General features: G+C 43.8%; 9 pseudogenes; all 9 read left to right on the forward strand.

The window, feature by feature from the left end:
* The first annotated feature begins 350 nt into the window (after window positions 1–350).
* On the forward strand, window positions 351–469 carry LOC137833676 (5S ribosomal RNA; annotated as a pseudogene).
* Window positions 470–1100: 631 nt separating this feature from the next.
* LOC137833675 (5S ribosomal RNA) lies at window positions 1101–1219 on the forward strand (annotated as a pseudogene).
* A 633-nt stretch (window positions 1220–1852) lies between these two features.
* LOC137833688 (5S ribosomal RNA) lies at window positions 1853–1971 on the forward strand (annotated as a pseudogene).
* A 630-nt stretch (window positions 1972–2601) lies between these two features.
* On the forward strand, window positions 2602–2719 carry LOC137833682 (5S ribosomal RNA; annotated as a pseudogene).
* Window positions 2720–3348: 629 nt separating this feature from the next.
* LOC150026628 (5S ribosomal RNA) lies at window positions 3349–3467 on the forward strand (annotated as a pseudogene).
* Window positions 3468–4097: 630 nt separating this feature from the next.
* Window positions 4098–4215, forward strand: LOC137833684 (5S ribosomal RNA; annotated as a pseudogene).
* A 633-nt stretch (window positions 4216–4848) lies between these two features.
* LOC137833671 (5S ribosomal RNA) lies at window positions 4849–4967 on the forward strand (annotated as a pseudogene).
* A 628-nt stretch (window positions 4968–5595) lies between these two features.
* LOC137833681 (5S ribosomal RNA) lies at window positions 5596–5714 on the forward strand (annotated as a pseudogene).
* Window positions 5715–6338: 624 nt separating this feature from the next.
* LOC137833642 (5S ribosomal RNA) lies at window positions 6339–6457 on the forward strand (annotated as a pseudogene).
* Window positions 6458–22253: the final 15796 nt, after the last annotated feature.

The raw sequence follows: 22253 nt of genomic DNA on the forward strand, positions 1-22253 counted from the left end.
CACAAAAAAATTGGATCAAAAATATATTTCTACCTATTTTTGATGAATTTTACAATATTGCCCTACCTTGTTCATTCATGTTGTACCTCAACACCCATGTTGCACTTCTTTTTGTATATCTTTTTTGTGTTCTCTTTTTCTTCTTCTTCCTGGCCTAGAAAATCAAACCACGAGTTCACCTTTTTCGTGCTATTTTTTTTTTCTGACCGTCTAAATAAAAAAATTAAAGTTCCTAGAAAAACGATCGTGAAATAGTGTTGTGTACCGAGTTATCGCGTTCGGGGTCCATCCATTTTGAAACCTAAGCCCAGTTACAAACTCATATAGGCATTGATCTTGCTACACTTGACAGGTACGATCATAGCAGCATTAATGCACCGAATCCCATCAGAACTCCGCAGAGAAGCTTGCTTGGGCGAGAGTAGTACTAGGATGGGTGACCTCCTGGGAAGTCCTCGTGTTGCACTTCTTTTTGTATTTCTTTTTTGTGTTCTATCTCTCTTCCTGGCATACACAATCAAACCATGAGTTCAGTGAGTTATCGCGTTCGAGGTGTTTCGGGAATTGGTAACTAGATTCGTTACGTCATTTCGAACAACTTTCATTTTTTACGTGTCTCCATCTGACTTTTCTATCAAAAGTTATGACAGTTTAAAGTTTTGTCACGTTAATTTTTGGAAACACCAAATTTATCACTATTCTCTTCGATCTAAGGACTCCTACATCAAATATACACAAAAACAAGATTCCACAAAAAATTTGGATCAAAAATATATTTCTACCTATTTTTAATGAATTTTACAATATTGCCCTACCTTGTTCATTCATGTTGTACCTCAACACCCATGTTGCTCTTCTTTTTGTATTTCTTTTTTGTGTTGTGTTTTTCTTCTTCTTCCTGGCCTAGAAAATCAAACCACGAGTTCACCTTTTTCATGCTATTTTTTTTTTTGCTGACCCTCTAAATAAAAAAATTAATGTACCTAGAAAAACGATCATGAAATAGTGTTGTGTAGCGAGTTAGCGCGTTTGGGGTCCAACCATTTTGAAACTGAAGCCCAGTTGCAAACCCATATAGGCATTGATCTTCCACACTTGACAGGAGCGATCATACTAGCACTAATGCACCCGATGCCATCCGAACTCTGCTGTGAAGCGTGCTCGGGCGAAAGTAGTACTAGGATGGGTGACCTCTTGGGAAGTCCTCGTGTTGCACTTCTTTTTGTATTTCTTTTTTGTGTTCTATCTCTCTTCCTGGCATACACAATCAAACCATGAGTTCAGTGAGTTATCGCGTTCGGGGTGCTTCGGGAATTGGTAACTAGATACGTTACGTCATTTCGAAGAACTTTCATTTTTTACGCGTCTCCATCTGACTTTTCTATCAAAAGTTATGACAGTTTAAAGTTTTGTCACGTTAATTTTTGGAAACACCAAATCTATCACTATTCTCTTCGATCTAAGGACTCCTACATCAAATATACACAAAAGCAAGATTCCACAAAAAAATTTGGATCAAAAATAAATTTCTACCTATTTTTAATGAATTTTACAATATTGCCCTACCTTGTTCATTCATGTTGTACCTCAACACCCATGTTGCTCTTCTTTTTGTATTTATTTTTTGTGTTGTGTTTTTCTTCTTCTTCCTGGCCTAGAAAATCAAACCACGAGTTCACCTTTTTCGTGCTATTTTATTTTTTTGCTGATCGTCTAAATAAAAAAATTAAAGTACCTAGAAAAACGATCGTGAAATAGTGTTGTGTAGCGAGTTATCGCGTTCGGGGTCCATCGATTTTGAAACTGAAGCCCAGTTACAAACCATATAGGCATTGATCTTGCTACACTTGACAGGTACGATCATAGCAGCACTAATGCACCGAATCCCATCAGAACTCCGCAGAGAAGCTTGCTTGGGCGAGAGTAGTACTAGGATGGGTGACCTCCTGGGAAGTCCTCGTGTTGCACTTCTTTTTGTATTTCTTTTTTGTGTTCTATCTCTCTTCCTGGCATATACAATCAAACCATGAGTTCAGTGAGTTATCGCGTTCGGGGTGCTTCGGGAATTGGTAACTAGATTTGTTGCGTCATTTCGAACAACTTTCATTTTTTACGCGTCTCCATCTGACTTCTCTATCAAAAGTTATGACAGTTTAAAGTTTTGTCACGTTAATTTTTGGAAACACCAAATCTATCACTATTCTCTTCGATCTAAGGACTCCTACATCAAATATACAGAAAAAAAAGATTCCACAACAAATTTGGATCAAAAATATATTTCTACCTATTTTTGATAAATTTTACAATATTGCCCTACCTTGTTCATTCATGTTGTACCTCAACACCCATGTTGCTCTTCTTTTTGTATTTCTTTTTTGTGTTGTGTTTTTCTTCTTCTTCCTGGCCTAGAAAATTAAACCACGAGTTCACCTTTTTCATGCTATTTTTTTTTTGCTGACCCTCTAAATAAAAAAATTAATGTACCTAGAAAAACGATCATGAAATAGTGTTGTGTAGCGAGTTAGCGCGTTTGGGGTCCAACCATTTTGAAACTGAAGCCCAGTTGCAAACCCATATAGGCATTGATCTTCCACACTTGACAGGAGCGATCATACTAGCACTAATGCACCCGATGCCATCCGAACTCCGCTGTGAAGCGTGCTCGGGCGAAAGTAGTACTAGGATGGGTGACCTCCTGGGAAGTCCCGTGTTGCACATCTTTTTGTATTTCTTTTTTGTGTTTTATCTCTCTTCCTGGCATACACAATCAAACCATGAGTTCAGTGAGTTATCGCGTTCGGGGTGCTTCGGGAATTGGTAACTAGATTCGTTACGTCATTTCGAACAACTTTCATTTTTTACGCGTCTCCATCTGACTTCTCTATCAAAAGTTATGACAGTTTAAAGTTTTGTCACGTTAATTTTTGGAAACACCAAATCTATCACTATTCTCTTCGATCTAAGGACTCCTACATCAAATATACACAAAAACAAGATTCCACAAAAAATTTGGATGAAAAATATATTTCTACCTTTGATGAATTTTACAATATTGCCCTACCTTGTTCATTGATGTTGTACCTCAACACCCATGTTGCTCTTCTTTTTGTATTTCTTTTTTGTGTTGTGTTTTTCTTCTTCTTCCTGGCCTAGAAAATCAAACCACGAGTTCACCTTTTTCGTGCTATTTTTTTTTTTTTGCTGACCGTATAAATAAAAAAATTAAAGTACCTAGAAAAACGATCGTGAAATAGTGTTGTGTAGCGAGTTATCGCGTTCGGGGTCCATCCATTTTGAAACTTAAGCCCAGTTACAAACCATATAGGCATTGATCTTGCTACACTTGACAGGTACGATCATAGCAGCACTAATGCACCGAATCCCATCAGAACTTCGCAGAGAAGCTTGCTTGGGCGAGACTAGTACTAGGATGGGTGACCTCCTGGGAAGTCCTCGTGTTGCACTTCTTTTTGTATTTCTTTTTTGTGTTCTATCTCTCTTCCTGGCATACACAATCAAACCATGAGTTCAGTGAGTTATCGCGTTCGGGGTGCTTCGGGAATTGGTAACTAGATTCGTTACGTCATTTCGAACAACTTTCATTTTTTACGCGTCTCCATCTGACTTTTCTATCAAAAGTTATGACAGTTTAAAGTTTTGTCACGTTAATTTTTGGAAACACCAAATCTATCACTATTCTCTTCGATCTAAGGACTCCTACATCAAATATACACAAAAACAAGATTCCACAAAAAATTTGGATCAAAAATATATTTCTACCTATTTTTGATGAATTTTACAATATTGCCCTACCTTGTTCATTCATGTTGTACCTCAACACCCATGTTGCTCTTCTTTTTGTATTTCTTTTTTGTGTTGTGTTTTTCTTCTTCTTCCTGGCCTAGAAAATTAAACCACGAGTTCACCTTTTTCATGCTATTTTTTTTTTGCTGACCCTCTAAATAAAAAAATTAATGTACCTAGGAAAACGATCATGAAATAGTGTTGTGTAGCGAGTTAGCGCGTTTGGGGTCCAACCATTTTGAAACTGAAGCCCAGTTGCAAACCCATATAGGCATTGATCTTCCACACTTGACAGGAGCGATCATACTAGCACTAATGCACCCGATGCCATTCGAACTCCGCTGTAAAGCGTGCTCGGGCGAAAGTAGTACTAGGATGGGTGACCTCCTGGGAAGTCCCGTGTTGCACTTCTTTTTGTATTTCTTTTTTGTGTTCTATCTCTCTTCCTGGCATACACAATCAAACCATGAGTTCAGTGAGTTATCGCGTTCGGGGTGCTTCGGGAATTGGTAACTACATTCGTTACGTCATTTCGAACAACTTTCATTTTTTACGCGTCTCCATTTCACTTCTCTATCAAAAGTTATGACAGTTTAAAGTTTTGTCACGTTAATTTTTGGAAACACCAAATCTATCACTATTCTCTTCGATCTAAGGACTCCTACATCAAATATACACAAAAACAAGATTCCACAAAAAATTTGGATCAAAAATATATTTCTACCTATTTTTGATGAATTTTACAATATTGCCCTACCTTGTTCATTCATGTTGTACCTCAACACCCATGTTGCTCTTCTTTTTGTATTTCTTTTTTGTGTTGTGTTTTTCTTCTTCTTCCTGGCCTAGAAAATCAAACCACGAGTTCACCTTTTTCGTGCTATTTTTTTTTTTTTGCTGACCGTCTAAATAAAAAAATTAATGTACCTAGAAAAACGATCGTGAAATAGTGTTGTGTAGCGAGTTATCGCGTTCGGGGTCCATCCATTTTGAAACTTAAGCCCAGTTACAAACCATATAGGCATTGATCTTGCTACACTTGACAGGTACGATCATAGCAGCACTAATGCACCGAATCCCATCAGAACTTCGCAGAGAAGCTTGCTTGGGCGAGAGTAGTACTAGGATGGGTGACCTCCTGGGAAGTCCTCGTGTTGCACTTCTTTTTGTATTTCTTTTTTGTGTTCTATCTCTCTTCCTGGCATACACAATCAAACCATGAGTTTAGTGAGTTATCGCGTTCGGGGTGCTTCGGGAATTGGTAACTAGATTCGTTACGTCATTTCGAACAACTTTCATTTTTTACGCGTCTCCATCTGACTTCTCTATCAAAAGTTATGACAGTTTAAAGTTTTGTCACTTTAATTTTTGGAAACACCAAATCTAGCACTATTCTCTTCGATCTAAGGACTCCTACATCAAATATACACAAAAACAAGATTCCACACAAAAATTTGGATCAAAAATATATTTCTACCTATTTTTAATGAATTTTACAATATTGCCCTACCTTGTTCATTCATGTTGTACCTCAACACCCATGTTGCTCTTCTTTTTGTATTTCTTGAATGTGTTGTGTTTTTCTTCTTCTTCCTGGCCTAGAAAATCAAACCACGAGTTCACCTTTTTCGTGTTTTTTTTTTCCGACGCTCTAAATAAAAAAATTAAAGTAACTAGAAAAACGATCGTGAAATAGTGTTGTGTAGCGAGTTATCACGTTCGGGGTCCATCCATTTTGAAACTGAAGCCCAGTTGGAAACCCATATAGGCATTGATCTTGCTACATTTGACAGGTGGGATCATACCAATACTATTGCACTGGATCCCATCAGAACTCCGCAGGCAAGTGTGCTTCGGAGAGAGTAGTACTAGGATGGGTGACCTCCTGGGAGGTCCTCGTGTTGCACTTCTTTTTCTATTTCTTTTTTGTGTTTTCTTTTTCTTCTTTGCCTAGACAATCAAACCATGTGTTCAGTGAGTTATCGCGTTCGGGGTGCTTCGGGAATTTGCAACTAGATTCGTTACGTCATTTCGAACAACTTTCATTTTTTACGCGTCTCCATCTGATTCTCTATCAAAAGTTATGACCGTTTCAATTTTTGTCACGTTAATTTTTGGAAACACCAAATCTATCACTATTTTCTTCGGACTCCTACATCAAATATACACAAAAACAAGATTCCACAAAAAAACTGGATAAAAAATCAATTTCTACCTTTTTTTAATGAATTTTACAATATTGCCCTACCTTTTTCATTCATGTTGTACCTCAACACCCATGTTGCACTTCTTTTTGTATTTCTTTTTTGTGTTCTCTTTTTCTTCTTCTTCCTTACATAGACAATCAAACCACGAGTTCTCCTTTTTCATGCTATTTTTTTTTTTGCTGACCCTCTAAATAAGAGAATTAAAGTACCTAGAAAAACGATCGTGAAATAGTGTTGTGTAACGAGTTATCGCGTTCGGGGTCCATCCATTTTGAAACTGAAGCCCACTTGCAAACCCATATAGGCATTGATCTTGCTACACTTGACAGGTGCGATCATACCAACACTAATGCACCGGATCCCATCAGAACTCCGCTGCTAAGCGTGCTTGGACGAGAGTAGTACTAGGATGGGTGACCTCTTCGGAAGTCCTCGTGTTGCACTTCTTTTTGTATTTCTTTTTTCTGTTCTGTTTTTCTTTCTGGCTTAAACAATCAAACAATGAGTTCAGTGAGTTATCGCGTTTGGGGCCCTTCGGGAATTGGCAACTAGATTCGTTACGTCATTTCGAACAACTTTCATTTTTTACGCGTCTCCATCTGACTTCTCAATCAAAAGTTCTGACCGTTTGAAGTTTTGTCACGTTAATTTTTGGAAACACCAAATCTATCACTATTCTCTTCGATCTAAGGACTCCTACCTCAAATATACACAAACACAAGATTCCACAAAAAAATTGGATCAAAAATAAATTTCTACCTATTTTTAATGAATTTGACAATATTGCCCTACCTTGTTCATTCATGTTGTACCTCAACTCCCATGTTGCACTTCTTTTTGTATTTCTTTTTTGTGTTCTGTTTTTCTTCTTCTTCCTGGCCTAGACAATCAAACCACGAGTTCACCTTTTTCTTGCTATTTTTTTTTTGCTGCCCTCTAAAAAAAAAATTAAAGTACATAGAAAAACGATCGTGAAGTAGTGTTGTGTAGCGAGTTATCGCGTTCGGGGTCCCGAAAAGGGAAGGGAGGCTCGAGGCGTTGACCAAATGTCAAAGTCAAAGTCAACACATGGTGGGACCGCTCGAGGGCCCCAAAGAAGGGAAGGGAGGTCAACAGGTTGATCGCTTGGGCATCGCCCAAGAAAGGCGTCGCCTCGCAAAGGCGTCGCCCCAGGAAGGCGTTGCCTCGTAAAGGCGTCGCCCAAGAAAGGCGTCGCCTCGCAAGGGCATCGCCCAAGAGAGGCGTCGCCAGGTAAAGAAACAGTCAAGATTAAGATATCGACGGTGTTACCCCCCGATACCCATGGGTAGGGAAGAACATGGAGGGGGCGACACCATGAGAAAGCCTTGGGCTCCGATAGCTCAGAACAGCAATGAAGAAAAGAAAAAGGTGGCTTCAAAGCCATAAGTTCTAGTACCAGTGGGGGGTAACCTGACTCGTGAGGTACCCACACCACCACTGGGAAACCCTGAGACAGATACGACCCATGAGGAGGCCGCGCCCAGGGGAGAACCACGTGGTGGTACGAGAGAAAGGTAGACACACTCCCAAAGTGAGTGACTAGAGATTGGGACGCATGAGTTGACACCCAGGAAGTCACCCCACGCGCCAGAAGCACTTCGAGGAGAGAGGGCTCACGCAATGGAATAACCCTAAGTTGGGTTACGGCGCTGAGGGACCCTCTGCTCAGAATAAACGATCAAGTCAGAAGAACACGTGGCAATAAGCACGTGTTCATTAAATGTTTCAGTGAAAGTTTGCCAAGGTACGCGCTAATTCAGTTAAGATTCGAACGTTCCAAGGAATATTTTTATACGCTTTCAATGTGCTTTAACGCGTTTTAAACACGAGAGATGTATAAAAAGGGACCTTGGGACATTTGAAAGGGATCCGAGTTTTTTTTACCTAATTCTCGCAGTTTACATAGAGCACAAACCCTAGTTGCTTTTGCTGTGCACCCACTGTGAGCACAAGACGATTAGGGAAACACAGTTTCAGTGATTCAGTATAGTTCTCGACCACCTTCAGAGGGTGTGTCACCTTTGATGTTTCTCGCTAGTTGACTTGATCGTCGGAGTGCAAACGACCGTGAAGGAGCCCATTTGTTCACTTCTTTTCAGTTATTCGCAGACGGAGCAGAACGAAGCTGCCTTAGCTCGTGAGGACAAGCCACGTGCGAAGACGACCCTGGTCAACCAGCAGGAACATTTGGCGCCCACCGTGGGGCCCGATATAAAACATCAATCCCACTACTCAAAGTTTTCAGTTCCAGTTCTCAAAACCCAGATAAGTAGGCGGTTCTGATGCCGTAAGATGCAAACTCTTTATGAGCACTTTGACTGGGATGGCCATGGACTGGGTCATCAGCCTCCCAGAGGGTCACATCACATCTTTCGCACAACTGTCATGGCTATTTAGAGAGCAGTATTTGGCTAACAGGGCCCCAGCCCCAGTCTCATACGACCTTTTCGACGTAAAACAATATCAAGGGGAGACCTTGAAAGAGTACATAAGCCGCTTCGGAGCGCAGGTGGTGAAAGTGGGTACCTGGATCGTGTATGCATTCAGGAAGGGGGTGAGTCCTGGATCTTTCAGCAAATCACTCAATCGCAGCCGCCCCAAAACTTTTGCTGAAGTAAGGCGTCGGGCGGAAGAACACATTGCCTCTGAGGGTGAGGCGTACGAGAAATGCATGACAGCTGCACCTACACGCCCCAGAGCACAGATACGTGCACAACCCACCAGAGTCCACGAGGCCACCACAGAAAGAAAGAATCAAGATAGGAGGCGCACCTACGAGACAAGGAGAACCCAACCTAAGGGTAGGTCAGAAGGAGGGAGAGAGGTCAATAGACCTCTAAGGCACAACTTTGTGGTAGAACTTAAAGACCTCATCGTTCATGAAAAACTTGATTGGAAGCTATTTGAAGGGCAGATTTGTTGTCACAGTACAGGGTTGCAGGCTGGGAGAGAGGAAGATGTAAATCCTGAAGGAGGTAAGACAACCATTGTAACTCACATGTGGTGGTGGCAAGGGCTCTATACTCGGCTTCAGAGGAGCTGCGGGAGATAGTTGACTGCTTCTTTGATTTCCATGATATTAGGGAGTCTCCTAAGTAGATGGAATATCCAGTGACAGATTTGCGTGTGGTAGGACATGTTGCCCAGTCAGAGTCACTAAAACCACAAAGGTGAAGTGAACTAGTGTGAGAAAAATATAGTCCTTCACCAGGGGTGCCCTTGAGGTAACGCAAAAGACGTGAGACAACTTGCTGATGATGAGTTGTGGGTGCAGATATGAATTGGCTTAAATTGTGGACAGCGAAGGCGATGTCTGGTCGCGTGTTGGTTAAGTAAATTAGACGTCCAAGGAGTCTTCTGTATTGAGAAGTGGCATCAGCATCGAGAGGTGAGCCTTGGTCGGGAGAGAGACGGGAGGTGTGAGTCATAGGAGTGGCCACAGGTGCAGAGTCAAGCATGCCAGTTTCTTGAAGGAGATCAAGAGTATACTTGCGTTGACTTAAATGAAGACCAGTACTGTTGCGAGCAATTTCCAGTCCCAAAAAGTAAGTGAGATTACCTAAATTTTTTATCTTGAAGTGATGGTGAAGGGATGCAGTAATTGTATTGATTTCCTCCGTGTCATCACCAGTTAAGAGCAAGTCATCAACATAAACAAGAATAACAGTGAGTTTATCATTATTATATTTAAGAAAAAGAGAGTGATCAGCAACAGAAATAGAGTAATTATTTGATAAAAGAAAAGTAGAAAGTTTGGCGTACCATTGGCGACCAGCTTGACGAAGGCCATACAAAGACCGTTGAAGCTTGCAAACATGCTGGGGAGAAGGAAGAGAGAGGCCAGGTGGGGGGGTCATGTATATCTCTTCATGGAGATCACCATGAAGAAATGCATTATTGACATCAAGTTGTTTTAAAATCCAATTTTTGGTAGTGGCAATAGCAAGCAGAAGGCGGAGGGTAGTGAGTTTAGCAACAGGTGCAAAAGTGTCTAAGAAATCAAGTCGTTCAAGTTGGGTAAACCCTTTGGCAACAACTCTAGCTTTGTGGCGCTCAACAGTGCCATTAGAATGGTATTTGATTTTATATACCCATTTACAACCTTCAAAGGAGGCACATGCACCACTTCAAAGGAGGCAAAGGAACTCTTCAATTCCTGTACATACTCCAGGTAAGCCGCCATTTGTGGATCTTTAGCCTGGAACTCGCCTATTACTTGTCCCGTGACCAACAGCGAGTCACTCTTAGCCATCAGCACCCTGGCTCCCATCTCCTTAGCCAGCAAGATACCGGCGATCAGCGCCTCATATTCTGCTTGATTATTGCTGGCCTTGTAGGCAAACCTCAAGGATTGTTCGATCAGCACGCCGTTGGGTCCCTCCAAGATGACTCCAGCACCGCTACCCTGCTGGTTCGACGATCCGTCCACCGAAAGCACCCAACGGAAATCATACCCCTCAACTCGTGCCGCTTCAGACGAGAGCTCGACCACGAAATCTGCGAAGATCTGCCCCTTGATCGGGCCTCGGGGCTCATACTTAATATCAAACTCCGACAGCTCCACTGCCCACTTTACCATCCTCCCAGCAACGTCAGGCTTCTTCAAGACCTTCTGGATGGGCAAGTCGGTCATCACCAGTATCGTGAAGCTATGGAAATAGTGGCGTAACCTCCTCGCCGAAAAGACTACTGCCAGTGCAGCCTTCTCCAGGGCCTGATATCTCGTTTCGGGCCCCTGCAGCACCTTACTAACAAAATAAATGGGCTTTTGAGCCTGATCTTGACCTGGGCGAGCACCGCACTCACCGCCCTCTCAGTTACAGCAAAATTCAACCTGAGAGGGGTTCCCACCAGCGGTTTGCACAAAACCGGCGGGCTCGCCAAATACTCCTTCAGCTTGACGAAGGCTTCTTCACACTCCTTCGTCCAGGAAAACTTGTTATTCCGCCTTAAGCACTGAAAATACGGATGGCCCTTCTCTCCGCTAGCTGACACGAAGCGAGACAGTGCGGCCATCCTGCCTGTAAGCTGTTGTACTTCCTTCACAGTGGCCGGGCTCCTCATCACCAAGATGGCGGCACACTTATCAGGGTTGGCTTCTATTCCTCTCTCAGTTAAGAGGAAACCCAAGAACTTTCCAGCCTCCACGCCAAAGATGCACTTCTCAGGATTCAGCTTCAACCTAAACTTGGCGATCGTAGTGAACAGCTCTTCCAAGTCCGCAACGTGCTTGCTTTTCTCTGGCGAGGTCACGACCATGTCGATCCATCAACCTCTGGTACGTGGCCCCCGCGTTCTTCAGCCCAAACGGCATCACCTTGTAGCAGTAGCACGATCTCTCGGTCATGAAGGCAGTCTTCTCTTCATCCATGGGATGCATCTTGATCTGGTTATACCCCGAGAAGGCATCTAGGAAACTCAACAACTTGCACCCTGCAGCACTGTCCACCAGGGCGTCTATGCTTGGTAAAGGATATGAGTCCTTTGGGCAAGCCTTATTCAGATCAGTGAAATCGATGCACATGCGCCATTTCCCATTACTTTTCTTCACCAGTACGACGTTTGCCAGCCATTCAGGGTACTGGACTTCCCTGATGTGGCCTGCAGCGAGGAGCTTCTGGGTTTCGTCTCTAATCGCCTGCCTCCTCTCCTCGTTGAACTTTCTCCTCCTCTGCCGCACTGGTCTCACCAAGTTGTCCATCGCCAAATGATGGCACAAGAAGTCGGGATCAATCCCGGGCATGTCCGAAGCGGACCATGCAAACGCATCCAGATGCCGCTCTATCACCTTGGCGATCTGGTCCTGGAGCTCGACCTCCAGAGATCTTCCCAGCTTGAAAATCTTTCCTCCGATCTCTCTCTCGAGCCACTGCTCGACGGGTTTTGGCTTGGTTTCTCTGGCGATCACCGCCCTGGCGATTCCCAGCTCCCTCGCTTCCTCAGGGCGATTCCTTGCCTCTTCTTCCTCTAAACCAGCGTTCCCCTCCCCCAGCTCAGCGTCCACCATCACTACGTCACTTCCGGCGGTCTCTTCAATTACCGTCGATCTGGGCTTCACACCAGGAGGCGGGGTGGTTGTCACGTAACTCACAGACCTTCTATTTTTCAGGCTATTCTCATAGCACTTCTTAGCTTCTTTCTGGTCGGATTTGATGGTGATCACCACCCCCTCCATAGACGGCAACTTCACCTTCATGTGCCGGGTTGACGGTATAGCGCCTATTCTGTTGAGCGTGGGTCTTCCCAGCAGAATGTTGTACACTGAAGGGGCGTTTACGACAAGGTATTTAATTTTCTCTGTTCTCGAACCCGCCTCATCTGTAAACGTAGTCTTCAACTCGATGTACCCCTTGATCTCCACCTGGTCACCAGCGAAACCATACAAACACCCTCCATAGGGCCTCAGCTGGTCAAGCGGTAACTCCAACTGCGTGAAAGTCGGCCAAAACATCACGTCTGCCGAGCTTCCTTGGTCCACCAGAACCCTGTGGACCTTCCTTCCAGCTGTGATCAGCGAGATGACTATGGGGTCGTTGTCATGAGGCACAATGTCCCGAAGATCTTGCTTTGTGAACGTAATGTCCACATCCGGCGAGTGGTCTTCAAACATATCCACCGTCATTACAGACCTCGCGTACTTCTTCCTTTGTGATGCAGTGCATCCACCACCCGAGAAACCTCCAACAATGGTGTGGATTTCTCCGTGGGTGGGCATCTCGTGTTGTTGAGCTTCACCGCCTGCTGGTTGGGAGCTCGACGCGCCCCCCGTCCTTCTATCCAGCAAGTAGTCGTTTAGGAACCCGCTCTTGACCAGATCGTCGAGCTGGTATCCTAGAGCCAAGCACGAATCCACGGTGTGGCCAAAGCCTTGGTGAAACTCACCAGGCGTCTGGCTTTGGTCCCAGCACCTTGTCGCCCACCTTCTCGGGCGCTTTCAACCTAGCTGATATATTGGGAATGGCGATCAGGTCCGCCAATCCCATGACAAACTTGTGCTTAGGTGGGCGATTGTACTTCCGGCGTGCTGGTTGCGGGCGTCCTTGGCCCCTGCCCTTGTTCTTCCTTGGGTCATAAGGATGGCGAGTCCTCTGATCCCTCTTGGCCGCCGCTGTCTCCAGCACCCTCTGCGGCTGGATCCTGGTCTGGGCACGTGGCCTGGCGGGAGCCACGCTGCCCCTCTTCTCGGCGACTTCACTCTCATCGGCGATGTGGGCCACCGCAAGTCGCCTAACCTCAGCAAACGTGGCAGGGTGAGCCCTGATCAATGCCTCGCAGAATGGTCCCGGCAGCACGCCCTTCTTGAATGCGTAGACCAGCATCTCTTCATCTTTAGCTGGCGATCGGACCATCTGCGCCCCAAAACGATTCAGGTAGTCCCTGAGGGACTCTCCCTGATACTGCCTTATGTCAAAAAAATCATAAGACACCCTGGGCGGTGCCTTGTTCACGATGTACTGCTCGACGAAGATTTTTGAAAACTGTTGGAAGTTGGTTATGTGACCTGTAGGCAGGCTCACAAACCATTCCAACACCGTTCCCTGGAGTGTGCTCACAAACATCTTGCAGTACACGGCGTCCGATCCTCCTGACAGCATCATCTGCGTATGGAACGTGGTGAGATGAGCCTCAGGATCCTCCACGCCGGTAAAAACAGCCTTAACAGGGACCACACTCGCAGGGATAGGCGTGTCAGTAATCGCCTGAGCGAAAGGCATAGGAAAAACACGAGGCGGCATGGACGGCGCGACCTCTTCAGCGACTGGACGCCCTCGCTGCTCCTGAAGAGCTTGATGCAGTTCTTCAGTCACTCTGCTAAGCTCATCATTCCTGGCCCGAGAGGCGACCAGGTCCTCGTGCATTCTCGCCTGCTCTATACGCGAGGCTTCCACATTCGCCTGCAGCGAACGCATGATTTCCACCATCTGCGCCATAGTCATGGCGCCTTCAGCAGCAACAGGCACAACTGGACTTGAACGGTTGCTTCTCATTTTTCTCATGAAAACTTGAAGAATCACAGGGAGCAATGAACAACACCTTCTTCAGCGACGATCGATTCAGCGATCGATCGGTCAGAACTTCGCGAAACCTCGAAAGAAACCTCAAGAACACAGAAAACCTCCACAGAAACCCGCAACTCCACCAAAAACCAACACTTCTTCCGTGAAAATCCAAACGAGCCAAAGAACTCAGATCTTACCGAACAAATCTCGCGTAAGCAGCGGAAAACTTCACCTCACCGAACAAGAACCCAAACGAACGGTGGAAAACGCAAAATTACCGAACAAAACCTAGATGAACAGCGGACAATGGTTGCACCAGCACACAACCACACAGAAAACTGCAAAAACCTCCAAGAACTCACGCTGTGGATGGGAATAGGTTTTACACGGCCCCACGGTGGGCGCCTGATGATCCTGCCTGTTGACCAAAACGCTGGAGCTTTGCCTCGTCAAACTTGGATCGACGTATGCGCCGTGTTTGCCTCCGTCCTTCGCCGCGATCCACCTCAAGAACCTGCAAAAGACGAAACGGCGCCGCTGCGGCCGATCGCACTCCAACGCCCAAGTCAGTGACTGAACCACCAATTACTAAGAGTAACACTTAAGAACTCTAAGGAACCGTGAACCAATTCTCTCTCAGTATACTCAAGAATTCGCAAGCGTAAAGAAGACAATCTGAACACGCGTACCTCAGAAGTTCGTTGGGAAACTCTTATATACCTGGACACTTTCTCTCTCCTGGCAGTTACACACCTGGACACGTGGCTCGCATCCAGCTGTACACGTGCCATCATCTGGAGCCTCCTTGACTTGGGCGCTGCTTCTGACTCTCTTTTGGCTAAGTTACTTATGCATGATACTACTCAGTGCATACTTGCCTTGGAGCGCGATCTCTTCTGGATTGGCGAGTTCGGGTGCCTTCGTACACACCTTCCCTGTGGTCTCGCCGGCCGCCTTCATGATCTGCACCACCTGTTCCACCGTGTATGATCGAGCAAGCTGTCCCCCGACCTCACCCTCTGGCCAGCTGGGAAATGTCTATCTGCCTTCATCTCCGGCGATGTCCTTTCTTCGGCGATCTCTAATCACTTGGTCGCCTGGGTTTACATCTGGCGACTTCATCTTTAACCCGGTGACCGGAGATCGGAGCACGCCAACTTAATAACTGGCGACTACACGAGCCCCCCGACTTCCTTCCCTTCTGCCAGCCAGGCGTCCAATCAACATGCCTATACAATAGCTTGATGCCACGTCATCACTTCCGACTACCGGGGCGGTACAGATTGTTTCTGTGAAACAACCGATTGTTTTTCTGGTACTGCTGTTTTTGATTGTTGTTTTGGCAAACTGAATTTCTTATCAATTGTTTCTTGAGATAATTTCATTCTTGTTTTAAAAGTTTGCGAAAACCCTTTTTAAACAATTCACTCCCCCTCTAGTTTAAAGCCATCCATTCTAATAACAAGGTTGTCGAGCTCTCGCCGTAGGTGGATGGTCTCAAGCACAAAACAACCAAACTCCACCAAGAGCAAGAAGAGTTTAGGGCTCTCCTGACTGAGAAGTCCAAGGAAGCCCTAGAATTATCTAGCAAGAACGCAGAGCTCCAGGCTAAAGTGGAGAGACTGAAGGAGGAGTTGGCCAAGAGGGGTGAGGAGCTGGATTAGAAAGATGAGAAGCTGGATTAGAAAGATGAGAAGCTGGAGAAGGTTACGGAGGCCCTCATCGATGATGTTGTCAACTCGTACATGACGGGTTTTGAGGATGTCGTCGCCCAAGCCTCGGGAATCTACCCTGAAGTGGACTTCTCCCAACTTGGTTTGGGCAAGATTGTGGTGGATGGGCGACTGGTGGACGAGGAAGGGTCTTGAGTTAACTTTTAATTAATTGCCTTTTACAGCCTTTTGAACAATTTCTCTAACCCTTTGTATATATTCACACCTTTATGTAAGAATTTATGGCTTAAACAAGAAGGGGATGAATTGTTTATGAAAGGTTTTCGCAAATAATGACAAAGAATGAAGTTCTTTAATGATTTACAGAAAGAAAAATCAAAGAAGCCAAAAGCAATGATCTATTAAAACTATCAACAGAAAAAACAATGGTTGATATTTCGATATAACCCGTTGTTTATATCACAGAGATAAAAGCAAGTATAAGCAGTTTATAAAGTAGGAATATCAATCGGTTGAAAATACGAAATAACTGGTTGATTATGAAAGAAAATCAAATATCAAACAGATTATAACAAAGAGAGAGATAGAGAGATTCACACAATTAGATTACATTGGTTCACTCAACCTTGGGCTACATCTAGTCCTTATAACAACCTCTGAGTATTCCACTAGCAATCAAATCCAGATTACTAAAACACACCACAAAGAGGCGACCTTGAAACTCACAAGATCCACTCACCCTCTTTGCAACACCAAACACCTCAAGACAGAACAACCTCTGTCTTTACAGGATTTCAAACACACACAACAGGTAAAACTAAGTGACTCTGGTATTGTGTTAAGTAGAATACATGTCTTATGTGATACCACTAGTGTCATTAACTTGACAAAAAATCTTGTTGTTCTCACTAGTTGCCCTGCTCGCCGGTTGACTCCGGGAACAAGTTGTGGCTCCGTCTATCTCGCTGGAATCTGCTCTTTCCTTTGGATGTTGGAACGTGGATCCGTTCGAAACAAAGGGGGCCCTACTTGTTGATTGCAATCCGACGATCAAGTAAGTAGTTTCAGTCTTAGAAACAGTGTACCTTTACCGGGAATCTCAAGTCCTTTTTATAGACTACTTTTAGGTTACCTCTTGTAACAACCTTCTCTCACAAGAACCTTATCTTGAGTGAAAGCATGGCAAAGCGGAGTAACCCACATTAGCCCGCTGGTAAAAAACGCGGGGCGGGCGAACCTTTTCAACCCGCTAACCCACATTAGCCCGTGGCCCGCGCGGGGCGGGGCGGGCTGGCTCGCTAACCCGCAATAAAAAAAAATTGTCATTGTTTTAATGTGTGCAGATGACGGGGAAAATTATAATTATGAAAAAATGGATGAAAGTTCTTCTAAGGCGGCATCCAATGTTATTGAAATGGAAGAATGTCAATAATGTTTATGTTTAACGTTTTGAATTAATGTTTATGTTTAATGTTTTGGAATTAGGTATTTTTAATGTTTTGGAAGTGGAAGAATAGTGATATTTGATATTTATCTTAATGTTTAATTTTTTTATGTTTGACTATGTTTGAAAAGGAAGAAAAAAAAATTTAGGTTTGATAGTAACAAATATATAGGTTTAATTTGACAATTTTTTAAGAACAAAATGTAAAAAAAAATATTTAATTTAAAAAAAAAAAAAGAACACGGGCTGGCCCGCAAACCCGCGGGTCAGCTCTTATGCGGGGCGGGTCAGGAATTCTAACCCGCAATAACTTTGCGGGGCGGGCCAACCCAGCCCGCATTTTTGCGGGCCAAGCGCGGGGCGGGCTGGCCCGCTTTGCCACCCCTACTAGGCAGGCCTGCCCTGAACAAATTAGGCGCGGTGGCCTCGACAAGGCACATGAAGATGAAACTACCCTCCCTCGGGGGACAGATAATCGTTATCAAGTCTAACTAGAAGGCATCAAAGAAATGCTATGAGAATATCTTAAAAACTAAATAGGAGTATGCATGGTCGCCGCCCAGCCTCCAGAAATTGAAGAAGCCACTCGTGTAGAGATTGCCAGGGAGAGGCGACCTAAGCCTGCGGGCGAGGTTCAAGAAAGAGAGATCGGAGGAAAGAAGTTTAAGCTTGGCAAGTATCTGAGCCAAGAGGTGCATAACAAGATCACCAGAGGTTAGTCATCCAAGAGACCCTAAAGGTGCCCAAGACCACCGAGGTTATGTAGGGGAGGTTCAACAGGTGAGTGTCCTGGAGGGCAGAGGAAAAGGGCACCGATCATTGACCCAAGAAACGCTGAAGGTGCCCAAGGTGAGTGTCTATGGCTTGTCAGAGGAGGAATCGTCGGACATTTGCCTAATCGTCGTGGGCGAAACCTGGATGACACCCTATAGGCGTTACCTTGCTGATGGCCTACTCCCGACAGATATACCCTGGTATATGGAAAGCTATTCAGGCATGGCTACACTCATCCTATCTTGACTTGCGTGAGCGGAGAGCAGTGTACACGTATCATGGTAGAGATCCATGAAGGTATGTGTACGAGCCAATACGGGGGACAAGTTCTCTCATTAAAAGTTGTTCGAGCAGGGTACTATTGGCCGACCATGAGGGAAGATTGCACGAAGTATGCACAACGGTGCAAACAATGCCAAAAGCACGTCGATTGACATCATGCAGCCCCAGAGAAGTTGCGATCAATCCACAACCCATGGCCTTTCCACACATGGGGAATTGATATCCTGGGCCCTTTCCCATTAGCAGTTCGTCAGATGAAGTATCTGGTGGTGACCATTGAGTACTTCACCAAGTGGATAGAGGTTGAGCCTATTGCGCAAATAATTGCCCATAAGGTTCAACACTTTGTATGGAAAACATTGTTTGTCATTTTGGGATCCCAAAATGTCTAGTGTCTGACAATGGCACCCAGTTCGCAAGTCAGCAGCTAGGCAAGCTATGCACAGAGCTCGACATCAAATAGGTGTTCGCCTCGGTGGAGCATCTTCAAACTTATGGGCAGGTCGAGTCCACCAATAGAGTTTTGCTCAGAGGCCTAAATCAATTGCAATAAGGAAAACAGTAAGCACTCTTTTTCAGAAACAGAGGAATCCTAATAGGAATAAAAAACAAAATTATGAACTAGCAAAGACATAATGGAAAATGATGTATTGGAACTTGTATAGGTCTAGAATACAAGGATGAACTCAATTCTAAAAAGAAAATGCACAAAGGATCAACATCAATTCAGAAAATTATATGACACTAAAGCAAGAAACAATAAAAAACAATAAAAGTACTACTAGAAGTAATGACAATTATGGAATAACATGACTAAGACAAAACTTGACATGATTACAAAATTAAAAGACATATGACAAAAATAACAACAAGTGAAAGGAAGCTTAAGGTAAACTCTAGGAAGGAGAATGCCATTCCAAAAGAGCAACCATACTCATATGAATAATGAGTGCCATAAACCTTTTCAAAAGCACTTGGTGTAACAAAAGAAAAACAGCAAGAAAACTCAATTAATACCTAAAACAGAAACTTAAAATGCAAGAAAATTAAAGAGCTCTTGAAATTAAAGTGCACACAACTCAACAATTAAACAAGAAGAACCTAAGACTCATGATACCACATGATGTGATTCCACAAGCCATATAGAGAATGATTCTTGACATTCTTAGGAATCACCTTGAGCTGGACATTATTTAGGCACTTTTCTTAGAGTTGGATCAATGTTCTAAGACAAGAACTCACCAAAAACTAGTACCAAATCCCAAACTCATTTGGATGTTCCACATATTGTCAAATTGAACCAAAAGAGATGGAGGAAAGGCAAAAACACTAATTAACAAAACAAAACAGTAAGGTACCGAATCAAATTGCTGGAATTGAAGAAGAAAAGATGAAGAACAACCAAGAACACAAATGAACCATAGCTACACAATAGCAAGCTGAAATTGCCGAACCAAAACAACTAGGAAACTAGCTAAGACAAGGAAATTAACAAGAGAAGAAAGGAAGGAGAAGAGAATGCTCATGAAGATGGAAGAAAGGTTGGATGATCACGCCACTAGAAGTATGGATGCTCCTAGATGAGTGTGCAAGCCGCCACTTGAGGAAACCATGATCGTTCAAGATAAGACTAGAGAAGAAGGCTCAAAAGCTCTCCAATGCTCACTCCAATTTTCAGTATAGTTTCTTTAGATAAATTCAAATATGAAATTTACAAAGAGAGCACCTCTATTTATAGCCTAAGGTGCTGAAATGTAAGCTACACAAATTCTAAAACTCCCTCCTAAAAAGCTTCTAGAATTGGCGCCTAAAACAAAGTATGAGGAAGGTGTGACCTCTTCCTTCACTTTGGCACCTCCTTTTCTACTCCCACACCTATCTACTAACACACCCCCCTAAGACTCCTAACTAAAGACTAAAAGATGCTTTAACAATAGAGGTTTCTAATGTTTCCCTCTAAGCACCTTCAAACAATATTCTTTATTATTTAAAACTTGGCCTTGCCCTTCATAGGATGGACTTGGGCTTGGGCTTGGGCTTTGGGCTTGGGCCTCTCTTTATTTTATGTCTTCTTTTAATTTTGAGAAGACTAGAAGGAAGAACTTCAAGTGTGATGGTGAATTGCCTCTTCCTTCATTGATAAAAACCTCCTTTACTTGACTCTCATCACCTAAAGTGGAGGTTGAAAAAAGCTAAGGGAACCTGGGCAGACGAGGTCCCTCGAATCTTGTGGGCTTACCACACCAGTCCACAATCCACCATGAAGGAAACGCCATTCAGTCTGGTGTATGGGTCAGACGCTATGATTCCTGTAGAGATTCAGGAGAGTTGACCACGATTTCAGAATTTCGTGGTAGAGGAGTCTAACGAAGGAAGGAAGCTGAACTTAGACCTACTCGATGAGGTACGAGAGCAAGCGCGCGTCAAAGCTGAAGCTTTGAAGAGGAGGGTGGAGCATAAGCAAAGGTCCAAGTTGAGACCTCGGCAGTTCCAAGTCGTCGACCTAGTAATATGAAAAGCTCACCCCTATCAGTTCGAGAATAAGTTGTCTCCCAAATGGACTGGCCCATTCCGAGTGGTAAAGGTACTCGGAAACGAAGCTTATAGGCTCGAGACTCTGGAGGGTGGGACTATTCCCCGAACGTGGAATGAGGCCAACCTCAAGTTTTATTTCAGTTAATACATTATGTCATTTATGAACAATGTGAACGTTTAAGGAGACACTCTTTTTCCCTCGCCTGGGTTTTTTAATGAGGTCGCCCTATGAAAAACTATTCACGAAAGATGTTTGCATTATACTTTGTTAACACCCAGGAAGGCAACTTGACCGATATGTTATCCGAGTAAGCGCACAGCGTGTACTAATGATTAATGAGACAAGGTCACCTATCCCTCTGGTAAGATTCGAAGGCTTAGGTAACCCTACGATTATGAAGTTCATATGCGAAACCCTATTTTCAGTAAGGCTCTGAGTTTAGGCACCCTGAACGAACTTGAAGTAACCTCCCCTTAGGAGTATAGAAACCAATAGCGATTTAGGCGAGAGGACATTTTTCTCAGTGAGACTCTGGGCTTAGGTACCCTATCGTGGCTCGTCATCAGTTGGCTTGAGCTGGGAAAGATGACTTCCTCTTGGTAAGATTCCAAGGTCGGGAGTGTAAAGACTCGTAGCGATTCTGGCGAGAGGACCTTTTGCTCAGAGAGACTTTGAGCTTAGGTACCCTGAATCGTAGCTTGCCATCGTTTGGTTTGAGCTAAGAAAGACGACCTTTGTCTCAAACAACCTCTGATATCAAATGTTGCCAAAATTTTATCTGCCATAACTAAGCTTGTTTGGCCTAAACCAGGGAAGTCGCCCTATCTTGGTAAGATTCTAAGTTCAAACGTCATGAGTAGGTGTTGCAAGGCAGTACACTCTCCTCTTAGTAAGATTCTAAGTCTGGAACGTACTGAGCCCAATTAACAGTAAAAGAGAGCATGAAGTTGAGGGCATACGGAGTAAACCACCTCGGCATGGGAGAAACCTTTAGAACATGGGAGCTTTGATGTTTCAAATCCATGATGAAGGTTGAAGTTGTGTTGCTTTTTATTTGGGCTTAATCTAGGGTGTTTAGAAGGTTAGAATATATGACCTTAAACGAGAGGGGGGTGAATTGTTTAAGAGGGGTTTTTGAAAACTTTTTCAGATTTAACAAAATTCTTTGTGTGAATCCAGAACAGGAATCACATTTGCCAAGAATTTAAGCAATAAATCAGCAAAGCAACCGAAAAACAATCAGTTGTTTTTGCGAAACAATCGGTTGTTTATACCAGTAAAACTAAAAACTTTATTTAAATGAGTTTAAGGGTAAGAGAAAGATACACCAACAGTTTATACTGGTTCACTCTTAAACCAAGAGCTACATCCAGTCCTCAGAAAACCACTGGGTAATCCACTAAGTAATCAAACCAGATTACAATACACAATCCACCAAAACAGTGACCTTGAACCCTTCAAGAAACACACTCACTTTGGCAATTCACACACCAAGAGTATTGATCTTAACCA

The sequence above is a fragment of the Phaseolus vulgaris genome, chromosome 6 (assembly GCF_051622355.1).
Source record: "Phaseolus vulgaris cultivar YP4 chromosome 6, ASM5162235v1, whole genome shotgun sequence".
NCBI classification, from domain to species: Eukaryota; Viridiplantae; Streptophyta; class Magnoliopsida; order Fabales; family Fabaceae; genus Phaseolus; species Phaseolus vulgaris.